This window comes from Sus scrofa, chromosome 5 (genome assembly GCF_054392235.1).
Source record: "Sus scrofa isolate SSC_HxYL_T2T_F1_AM1 chromosome 5, Sscrofa_HxYL_maternal_Yorkshire_Landrace_v2.0, whole genome shotgun sequence".
Lineage (NCBI taxonomy): Eukaryota > Metazoa > Chordata > Mammalia > Artiodactyla > Suidae > Sus > Sus scrofa.
The window spans coordinates 80,303,284-80,315,320 of record NC_139387.1 but is presented as its reverse complement, the minus strand read 5'-3'; the positions used below and the strand labels follow the sequence as shown (position 1 = coordinate 80,315,320).

The window sequence follows — 12,037 nt, the reverse complement described above, 5'->3', positions numbered from 1 at the left end:
TTAAAAATGTAGATTCTTTTTATTTTTTTTGCATTTTTTTATTGAGGTAAAATGCACTCAACATAAAATTAATCATTATTTTTATTTTTTTGGTCTTTTTAGGGCATATGGAAGTTCCCAGGCTAGGGGTTAAATAAGAGCTATAGGTGCCAGTCTACACCACAGCCACAACAGCAACGCGAGATCCTTAACTCATGGAGCCAGGCCAGGGCTCGAACTGGCAACCTCATGGATGCTAGTCGGGTTAATTAACCCCTGAGCCATGATGGGAAGTCCTCATGAACTATTTTAAAGTGTACAACCAAGTAGCATGTAGTACATTCACAATGTTCTGCTACCGTCACTTCCATCTGGTTCCATCTGGTTCTTGTTATTATTAAAGTATAGTTGATTTACAGTGTGCTGTCAATTTCTGCTGTACAGCAAAGTGACCCAGTCATACATATATATACATTCTTTTTTTCCTCATATTATCTTCCATCATGTTCTATCACAAATGACTGGGTGTAAGTTCCCTGTGCTGTACAGTAGGACCACATTGCTTGTCCACTCTAAATGTAATAGTTTACATCTATTAATCCTAAACTCCCCATCCATGCCACTCCCTCCCCCATCCCCCTTGGCAGCCGCAAGTCTGTTCTCTATGTCTATGAGTCTGTTTTGTATATAGATTCATTTGTGCCTTTGCAGCAACATGGATGCAACTAGAGATTCTCATACTGAGTCAAGTAAGTCAGAAAGAGAAAGACAGATATCATATGAGATCCTATATTTCTTTTTCTTTTCTTTTGGCCACATTCATGGCATGTGGATGTTCCTGGGCCAGGGATCGAATCAGAGCTGCAGCTGCAACCTGCCTCACAACTTAAGCATTGTGGATCCTTAACCCACTGCACTGGGCCAGAACACTGTCAATTGACAGAACCACCACAGAGAACTGAGCTGCTGCAGCCGGATATTTAACCTGCTGTGTCACACCAGGAACTCTGAGATCCTGCATTTTTAATGTGCTCCTGGATGTTGCTGGTGCTATTGGTATAAGGCTGGTGCTTAGATGGAGCTGGGACTCCTCAGAGTCTGAGCTGCAGCCCATTGAGGAGCAGGGCAGGCCAGAGCTCTGACTACCTAGCCTCAGCAGAATAATGAGCCTATTGAACCACTGATGGAGTCAGATGGACTTGACGGCTTATTTATGCTCAGAGACATTGAGGATCTCCTCCAGGTCTTTTCCACAGAATGTATAAGATTTCAGATCATGTGCACTGCCATTCATGCTGTATTTTGTCAAATTATTTTTGCCTTCTATATCAGAGGTTGGCAACCTATGGGGAGGAGGCCAAATCCAGCCCACTGCTTGTTTTTGTACAGATGGCAAGTGATGAATAGCTTTTTTTTTAAATGGTTGACGAATAATCAAAAGAATGACATTTTTATGGTATATGCATGATATATGAAATTCCAGTTTCAGTGTCCATAAATAAAGTTTTATTGGAACACAGCCATGCTTATTTACGTATGTTTGTTTACATTTGTTTTCAATGGCTGTTTTTATGATATGGTAGCAGAGCTGACAAAGACCATATAGCCCACAAAGCCAAACATATTGCTGTCTGGCCCTTTACAGACAAAGTTTGTCAACCCCTGATCTATATGATTATTTCAGGCTGTAAGTACAGAATAAAGATATCAAGATAACATGCAATAGAAAAGAAAAGCATGCAATATTAGGCATATAAATCAGAAGTTAAACATTATTAGGAAGAGTCAGCTCACAGAGCTGCATTTTATAAAACACAGCTTTTAAAGAAGTTCTCTTTTCTCAGAACAAAACATTAAAAATCAGACTTCTGCTCCTGACCAAGCATTAGAACCTTTAATTCTCTTTTCTTTCTTTTTAAAAAAAGCCATTCTTGGCCATTTCCTCCCATTTCCATGGCTGTAAAGCTGTATGTGAAAATGTCAAGTGCTTTTTAAGAATGGATTTTGCACTTGCCATTTTCAAGTGCAGTGAATTTACACTTCAAAAAGTCAGGCACGACTTCATAATTGAATTGCACCTGATCTTTTCAAGTGCTGGGCACTGGAACTTGGAGTCAAGGACAAGCTGAGAACTACACTGAGTTTCTAGGAGTTGAATCTATCCTGAATTCAAGCCCTCAAAACTAATAACAAAAGACTTATGCCGGAGAAAGGCAGGTATGGAGAAAATACTTTTTGAGTTCCAGCCCAAGCTGTTGATGAAGGTTCACTGTGTTAATATTCTTGGATTATTTTTGGATAATTTGAAAAATAATGGCTGGGTGACCTAGGATTTAGGATATGCCCACACTTGATGGGTGGGGCCACTAGAGCAATCTCTAAGAAACTGATAGACTAAAGATTTAGGGATTGTTTCCTACCTTAAAGATAAATGGACTCTATGCTGCCATCATAAAAAGCCCAAGGCTGTTGCCGGAATTGGCCTCTATCTGTCAGTGCTGAATTGAAATGCAGAGACAGAGTTTTGGGTAATGGAGAAAAAAAAGCTTTATTGCTTTGCCAGGCAAAGGGGGGGGCGGTCATAGCAGGCTAATGCCCTAAAGACTGTGCCTCTCATTAGAAAGAATTATGAGGAGTTTTATAGTAAAAAGGAGAAAAACAGGTTTTCAAATAGGAATCAATGGGACAAACATTGATTCTTCTTTCTTTGGGGGAATCTTAGTCATCAAAGCTGGAGCCAGGAGATGGTGGACTTCTGGGTTACTGCCTAGAATAACAGTACTTGTGAAAAGTGCATATTGATCAGAACAAACAGAAAAGTTTCTGAGAAACATCATGTGCTAACAAATCTTTAACCCACAGGCAACTGTGCTCAGGGTGATGGTGTTTAGGGTGCAGGTACACCAGGGAGAAGGACAAGGAAAGACTCTAAGCTGTCCTTGACTCTTCTTCCCTTGTCTCTGCATCCCCTCCCTTCCCTGATCAGCAACTGCCTGAACCTGTCCCTAGGAACCAGGGAAGGCTATGGAGGCTGAATGAGGCCCATTTCCTAACGAGAAATGGGGGACACAGAAAGGCTTTTGCACCCAGGAGCCCTACAGGGCCGTGTTTGGTTTCAAGGCTGCTCCGAAGAAAGGTTCAATAGGAATTACTGACTTCCCAGCATCTCCATCACTCAGAGATAGCCATGCACACACATCTAAACCTTCACAGAGACATACTCGTTTGGCTTTTTTGAAAAAAATGGAAAGTATCTAAACCCTGGTGTTCCAGGAAACATTCTAAAAAATGGACTAAATCAGAAAATTAAATGAAATATGTTTTTCTCTGACTCACTAAAGAAGCTGTCAGGAAAATATTTTGGCAAAATTTGTCCTATTTGCATCAAGGAAATGCACTGATTTGAGCCTCTGAGTCCTTATTTGCTTCTCATCTATTAAAGGAGAAAAAGATTGTACATCTTTCTAAGACCAAGTTATACATAAAATATGAAGCTAATATGAAGCTAATATACCTTTCATTAGGAGAGTTGCGCATCTTTGCAAAATCTGAGTGGACTATGGAGTCATTCCTTCTGTTAAACGGGATGAATGATGTTTGAGATTCAGAAGAAGCAAAGGGACATAGAGACCAGAGCATGCAGTCTCCCCACAAATGGAGAGTTGAAGTTCCACCAACACACTGTCCTCTCTTTTTCTTCCTCTGAACGTTCCCTGAGCAGAGTTAACCAAACGGCACGTTCTTAGGGCGTGGTCTTCCACAGAACCACCCTCACTTCTGATGCCAATTTCTAGTTCGGGATGGTGGTTCTCAAAACCACCCTCGGGTTCCTTATGTCACTGGGAAGAGTCACAAGACTTCACTGCAACACCATATGCATGGTTATGGTTATTACAAGGAAAGGATACTGGTTAAAATTAGCCAGAAATATATATGTATGTGTGACTGGGTCACCTTGCTGTACAGTAGAAAATTGACAGAACACTATAAACTAGCTATGATGGAAAAACCTAAAATCATTAAAAAAAATAAGCTAGAGGAAGGGGTTCTTAGGGCAGAGTCTGGGAGTGAACTAATCATGATGCTTCTGTTGTCCCCTGGGACACACTGCCCACCTGTGACGATGCATGACAATACACAGGCATGACTGCCAGCCAGGGTGCTCACGTGAGCTTTGATATCCAGAGGATTTTTTTTTCTTTTGAGGGCCACACCTGTGGCATGTGGAAATTCCCGGCCTAGGGGTTGAATGGAGCTGCAGCTGCCGGCCTCCACCACAGCCACAGCAGTGCCAGATCCAAGCCACATCTGTGCAGCTCACGGCAATGCTGGATCCCTAACCCACTGAGTGAGGCCAGGGATTGACCCTGCATCCTCATGGATACTGGTTGGGTTCTTAACCTGCTGAGACACACTGGGAATTTCTGATGTCCATTACTTAGGCATGACAGATTGCCCTTATGATTGAACTTGGTTTCCAGGTTGACTGATATAAGGGGACCCATAGCTCCCACTCAGAATCCCAAGGTTGCTTTTTCTGGTGGGGTCAGCACCCACTGTAAACAAAGATACCTCCATCAGGTATGACTCAGATTACCTTCCAGAAACCAAGGGCAAAGGCTAGACCTCTCTTTGAGGAAAGCCACATTTTTTTTTTTTTTTTTACCATACTTTTCCATTTCAAAATAAAAATTAAGGGAAATTATCTTTTGGAGTTGGTCATCTCAAAATGTTGCCAGTCTTTGGGTCATTCATCTCCTATATTTGCTTAAGTGCTTTGTTTTACACTTGAGATTAGTGTGTGAGTGGAGAATTAAGTTTCTTTTGTCTTTTGCTAATTTCCTCATCCATATCCCAAAGACAAGGATTTTTTTATTTATTAGAGAATCATAAGACCTTTTGTTATAGGTAGACAGTTTCAAAGACAAAAAAAAAAAAAAAAACCCAAAAAACAAAACACCATAAAAAATGTAGAGATTGTCTGCTGGTCTAAATCCATTAGGATTATGTGTTCAGTAGAAAATAGGAATTAAACTTTTATTCTTTTCATTACTTACAACTTTTAAAGACAGCTTTATTGTTTTTGAAATGATAAAATATGCTTATTGTAAAAACTTCAAACAATAAAATGAAAAAGAACAAAGGAAAACTCATTAGAGATTTCACTAACTGGATAACCAATGTTAATTTTATTCGCTTACTGATTTTAACAAACTGTTACTATTCCTCTTACTTTGCTTACTTGTCTGTCTTCTCCACTAGACCATGAGCTTTATGAGGGCAGGGACCAAAATCTCTTTTGTTTACCATTGAATCACCAGCTCGTTGTGGCATGGTGTCTGCCACAATCACCAAAGATTTGCTCAATGGTTGATTAGTGAACATCTATCTAATCATATAGATAGATAGATAGATAGATAGTGATAGATAAATAGCTAGCTACAGAACGTAAGATCCTTGGAGTCCGAGCTTTTTGTATGTTTCATCACCTTATATATCCCAATTGATCAGAACAGGGGTTAGCAAACTAACAGCTGGGAGACAAATCCGTCCAGCAGCCTATTTTTTCCTAAATAAAGTTTTGCTGGCACATAGGCACATGCATTTGTTTACTCATGGCAGAGCTTGCTTTCCTGCTGCTGTGGCAGAGTTGAGCATATGACCTCAAAGCCTAAAATACTTCCTAGGTGGACTTTTGTAGAAAAATTTTGCCTACCTCTGCTGTAGAATGATGCCTGTCATTTAGTTTGATAAATCTTTGGAGCGGAAGTGGATTTTATATGAATTCTATGTACTGTGCAAGAAGTTTCCATTTATTAAGCAATATTTCAGGTAGCCTATTATTTTAAATAGTGGCATTTAATTTTATTTGCACACCATTATCTATGTGAGTAGTTGCTTTTTATTCAACATGCAGGATGTTTTCTTATTTATTTTTGGTGTTATAAACTGTAACACAGCGAACGTGCATCTTTTCCTGTGTGTGCAACGACATCAGGGGGAATTTATGAAAGTGGAATTTCTAGGTCAAAGGATAGGCATAGTTTTACATTTTTAATGTATTTTGGCAGACTGCGGAAAAGTAGTACCAATTTACACTCTTAACAACAGTACATTTCCCCATAACTGTACTAACCCTTAGAAAGACCAGGATTTTTATTCAGGCAAGACATAAAAATAGTCAGATGGCAAGCACATTACTTCCAAGCTTCTTTTGGTAATAAAACTGACTTGTCCTGGCACAAGGATGGGAGGTATGCATGTTTTTTACTTGCCAAATTAAAAGCATGGTGGTGCCCCTGATTACATTTACATTTACCACTAATTCCCTGAGCTCCCAAACCCAGGGGGAAAAATCATTATCATAATGAAGGAAGCTATTTTTAAACAAATGTATGCATGTACATTTTAGAAATAGAAATGTTACATTTGTCTTTAGCGAGTGAAATGCTTATATGTTACTCATTTGTTCAAGGCACAGTAAAATATAACTTTTTTTTTTTTTTTTTTTAAGGCTCATTTCACCTTTAGAGAAGAATGAGATGGCAGTCCCATTCTTGGGCTCTCTGGTGGCAGGCTACAGGTGTGTACTGACAGTGATGTATTTGGAAATTACTCTGATTTGGAAATTACCCTGATTCAGGAGTGCACAAAGCTGGGAGTGGGGATGCCTGTTGCAAATCCTGCCTTTGGCCATGGAGAGCTTGCTGTTTGGAGCTGTACAAAATGCCCAGCTACGGGGGCGGGGCTGGGAGGGAGGAAGGGGTGGGGGTGGGGGGACGATTCGTCCTCATCAGCTTTTTTGAAAAGCCAGCTGGAAAGTGAAATCGAGCTCCATTAGCTGTGCAGGGCAGGCGGGTTAAGTTCGTAGACCTGATTGCTGAGCCTCTTATGTTTTAAATCTTCCTTCAAGAAGATTGTGACCTTCTCTTTGATGCCATGCAAAAGTTAGCAGGTTGAGTAGTAAAATTTCAAACCTCTTAGTCACAGATGAAACTAGTTATTCAGAAGGAAGAAAAGCTCGCCTGCATGCTGAGCTGAGGAAATGGATAACGTCGTTGTGTGGCAACGGGTGTTCTTTCAATACTATTTAATGTCTAAAGCTGTGAGGCAGATGGCAAAATGGCTTGGAATGGGCTTTAGGTGGTGTGAGGCAGGTAGGGGACCCTGAAGGCATCACAGGGAAGGGACCCTAATGCGTTGCTGCATTGCATCAGTCCATGGCTCTGGGGCACCCAGCTATTCTGCTCCCCACCCCCCCATGGCCTCCGCACAAAGTGAAATGAAGGGCTGGAAATTAACTGATGAATAAGACAAGGAAGAAATACAAACAAGACTCTTCAGAGCTGGAAATCTTTTTGGGGCTGTTGCCACAGCTCTGAAGTCCCCATAGATGCCAGCGCTCCACTTTTGTGGGCTGAATGCCCCAGATGCCTTTTAAGAGAGTTGATGTCTTCCTACCAGTAATGCACAGGAAAAACCATCTTCTTTGTTTGGCCTTTCCAGCTGACTCTTCTTAGTCTTACCATGCAGTTATTGCAACCATCACATCTACTAAGGGAAGGAAGAATGTATGGTTTGAAAGGATGAAACTGACCATACCTCTTTGCTTTGCGAATTCAAGAGACAATTGTCACTGTCTCTGCTTTGCCAATGGGGCACCACAGAATGTCTTCATTTCAGTTTTCCTTGTGGTCATCTATGCTGTAGAACACGAGAAAGAATGTTAGCAATCATTTGGAACTTTTGTCAATGGAAATAGAAAATATTCTCAAGCATATCTGACATGTGTGCAGCCGTACACAAACCCCAAATTAGCTGGATAATTGCCATCTTTGTCTCCAGCTTCCTCCCCGTTTCTTTTACAAATTACAATTGACAACTAGAACTTAACTAGAAAAGAAAATCCATATGATTGCTGATTAGATCACTCAGGAAAAAGGAACATTTGTTTGTTAAATGACTTCCAAATGTTATTTGCTGAGAAGCAGTTGCTAAACTGGAACTTCTAAATCAGTACTATTGACTGAAACTCTTGGGTTACAGTCCATTAGCAACAACTCAGCATTATAAACTGGTGGATCATTATTTTAGTTATAGAAGAGATGGTGTATACATGGGGGAATTTCTCTTTTTGATAAGACGCACGTCCTGGGCAATCATTCGGTTTGTTGTTAATTCCTCAGATAGTTTGATTATGGCTGATGTACTTGCAAGTGGCCAGGAGTCTGGTTAATTATTCTGTAGATGCTTTATTGTGATTGATTTTTTTGGGTAACATCTGCCTTTTTCAGTTTCTGGTTCTTCCATTCTAACATTGTGGTGACCTGATTCTTGGAGTAGAATATTTTTACCTCAATGAATGCATTTATGTAGTAGAGGAGATTTAAAATTACTTTCAAAGGACAATTTCGTTCTTGCGCCTAAATGCTCCCTTAGCTCACCACGCAGTGGAGGTGAAATAACCTTTCTGTGCTTGTCAAGCTTTTCAATTTTCACCTAAAAATGTTAACTCTCTCCCAAACTCAGCTCAAGTGTAAGAGTCTGTAGTGAATTGACAGCATAAAATGGCCATACTTTAGTTATTTTTGGAAGAATGCACATTCAACTCATTGCTGGATGCATCATGGCTCAGAAACTCAGCGGAGATCAACAATATTCATGGAGGGTTGTGTGAAGGCTGTGTGGTTTAAACGTCCCTCCAGATGACCTGAAAATACCACCAGACTGAGCCACGACAGCATAAACCTGTGTGCCTGGACTGATTTATGTTGGCCTCTTGCAGATTTGCTTTTTACTAGCTTGATGTTTGGAGTTTATTATCATCAGGGTGACCAACCATCCCAGTTTGCCCCAGATGGTCCTAGTATTAGAACTGAAAGTTCCTGTCTCAGGAAATTCTCTAGTCCCAGACAAACTAGACAGTTGGTCACTGTGCCAGCCAATCAAACAAATCTCCATGGAACTTAACCTGTGCGTCTAATGTTAGGCTGTGAAAGTCTTTGTTTGGGCTCTCAGGAGGTATTTCTCTTTGGTTTTTCCTGAGCAGCTGTGTGTTTAACCAGATATCTTAAGGTTACAGTGAATTGTAGGACTGAAGAGTTTCCTTTCTATTGCACGGACAAAAAAGAGCTAGCTTTATGGCTCAGCAATCGTTTCATTTTTGTATGAGCCACAGGCCTGGCTCCACTTTATGTGCTTGGTTTCTTTGTTTTCCTCTTGCTTTTTTAAACTAGAATTTATTTATTTATTTGTTTATTTAATGTTTTTCTTCTTATGGTTGCTCCAGTGGTATATGGAAATTCTTGGGCTAGGGGTCAAATGGGAGCTACAGCTGCAGGCCTGTGTCACAGCCACAATAACGTGGGATCTGAGCCACATCTGTGACTTATGCCACTTGTGGCACCGCTGGATCCTCAACCCCCTGATCCATGCTTGAACCCGTATCCTCACAGACACTATGTTGGGTTCTTATCCCAGTGAACCACAACGGGAACTCCGTTTTTTAAAATTTCTTTATTCTTTCTCTGCCACCTCTAATGCATTAAGTTGTATTTCCATATTCATGAAAATAGACCTTGATTTTTTTGTTGCTGTTGTTAAAGAGAAGGCATAAATAAAATTGCTATGTTTCACCACAAACGATGTTGTAGGTCGGACCCTGATAAGGGAATTTATGCATAGGACATTCGTTGGAGATCCGTATGGGGGAGAATGAAAGGAAGCAGGGTATGCAGACAGGGAGCCAGGCTGCCTCACAAACATAACAAGGCCAGTCCTAGGGGCGCTCCTGGGATGGCCATTCAGGGTTGCCCTGAGTTTGGGCAAGGAGGCTGGCCAGTGGGTCCACCAGTGAGGGCTGTCGGGTGGCAGCAACCCCAGTAGCTTGGATAATGAGCCTTCCAGCATTGTGTCCTCTACAGCTAGCAAGCTGTGGGGAGTAGTAGAAGGAGCAGGGAAGTCTTCACCCTTGGTCTATGAAAGAAGGATAATAACACCTTAATTGCATAATGCTTGTGAAAATTAATCATAATACACACACAGACCCACCCACACATATATGTATATACGTACACATACACACATACATACTGAGGTACACATTTGAGTTGCTGTATTTTTAGATACTAAAAACACTCACCAAGTGGAAGAAGTTAACTGCACACTGACCACCAGCACGTAGATCCCAGACTAGTTGGAACCAGAAGGTTGATGACTGAGATTCCTGAAACATCCCACTGTTAACTTCATCATCAGCCAATCAGAGATTGAATGCAAGTCTAGCCGGCATCCAATGACCTTCTCTCTCACGCTGTCTTTAAAAACCCATCCCTAAAATCCATCAAAGGCTGTGAGTCTTTTGTGCGTGAGCTGCCTGGTTTCCATGCTTGGTCTCACAATCATAGCTGTGCTTTCCTTCACCACAGCCTGGTATCAGTAGGTTCACTTTGCTGGGCTTCAGATGAGAGGATGTGATTTTGGTTCAATGACCTATGTTCATTGTTTAAAGTAATGTCAAGTCTAGTCTTTTAAAGGATCATTTGGAGATCCTGCTGTAAAGTACTGGGAACTATGTCTAGTCCCTTGTGATGGAGCATGACGGAGGATAATGTGAGAAAAAGAATGTATATATGTATATGTGACTGGGTCACTTTGCCGTATGGTAGAAAATTGACAGAACACTGTAAACCCACTATAAAGAAAAAATAAAAATCATGGGAAAAAATTAAAGATCACTTGGTACCATTTACCTAGAATATGAATTTACCTAGAAAATGTGATTGAGGAACAACTGAGTATTGGTAGAATGATGTCATGTCCCGTTCCCTTGCAAGCTATTTGGTAAATTAGACAACAATAGGCACTTGTAAGACGTAATTACTACCCAATAGGCTAGAGTTCTATGGTGTTTCCTATTTATTATTTTAAATTTTTATTGATGTATTAGTCGATATATTATGTTAATTTCCTGTGACCTACATATCGACTCAGCTTTTACATACATGATGACATGATGACCACGATAAGTCTCGTAACCATCTGCCTCCATGCAAAGTTATTATGATATTATTCACCGTATTCCTTAAGCTATATATTATCTCCCCAGGACTTGTTTATTTTGTAATGGGAAATTTGTACCTCTTAATCCCCTTTACGTCTTTTGCCTGGCCTCCCACCCCCTCCCCTCTGGCAACCACCTGTTTGTTCTCTGTGTGATTAACTGTGTCCAGGAAGGTGGCCCCAAGTTGCAGATGATGATACAAAGTTTCTCTTCTTTCCCAATCCTATTTAACCCAGATCAAGTCTAATGAAACTCACCAAAACATTTTTCCATAAATGAATTCTAAAATAAGAAAAGACATACAAAAACATGTATTTGAAAGATAAATAGTAGTATTAAATTTAAATTACTTGTTTTAAAAAGCATGGTGATTTGAAATAGCATACATTTTTTCCTGCATCCTCAGGCACACCTACATCTTTCACATTTTTCCAATCAGTTTCTGTTGTGGATTGCTATTTTAATGCAGATGTTCCTTTTTGTCTGGTGAAATTTCTTTGGCTCTTTTTTTCTAATAAAATGGTCACTTATAAATAGGAAAAGTTCTTTGGGAGCTGATAGGGCAGTTAGAAAATAGAACTTTTCTTTACCACTGTCAGCCCCTTTCCCCCTTGCCCCAATGCACAGAGATTCAGAAAAGCAGAATTCTGTGGCGCTAAATGAAAGTTTAAATATTCTATGCAGCTTATTAATTAATCACTTGGGGTGCTTGCTAAAGGCACTCACTCTTGGATCCCTCCCAATCGACTGATTAGAATAGTTGAAGTTTGGACCTGGGAATATGCATTTTTAACAAATGTGACAGGTGATGCTGATGTCCAGTCAAGTTTGAGAACCATTGTTCCAAATGACAGGACTCATCATGCTACACTGGGAGGGTAAGACTGTGTCCCACTGTGTCCCACAGAGCAGCTGAGAGGCAGGGAAGTCTTTAACACATATATTTGAAAAATCAGCTGTTTCCCAGCTGAAATTGACCCAGAGAGGAGAAAATCA

General features: G+C 40.5%; 1 protein-coding gene across 2 annotated transcripts in view; it reads left to right on the top strand.

The window, feature by feature from the left end:
- The window catches only part of GXYLT1 (glucoside xylosyltransferase 1), a 470,260-nt gene that overhangs the window by 119,832 nt on the left and 338,391 nt on the right, over positions 1–12,037 (top strand). For both annotated transcript variants that reach the window (XR_014804028.1, XR_002344161.2), the window contains one exon: positions 6,494–6,562. The gene's annotated coding sequence lies outside the window, so the exon portion shown is untranslated. The remainder of the gene's footprint in view (positions 1–6,493; positions 6,563–12,037) is intronic.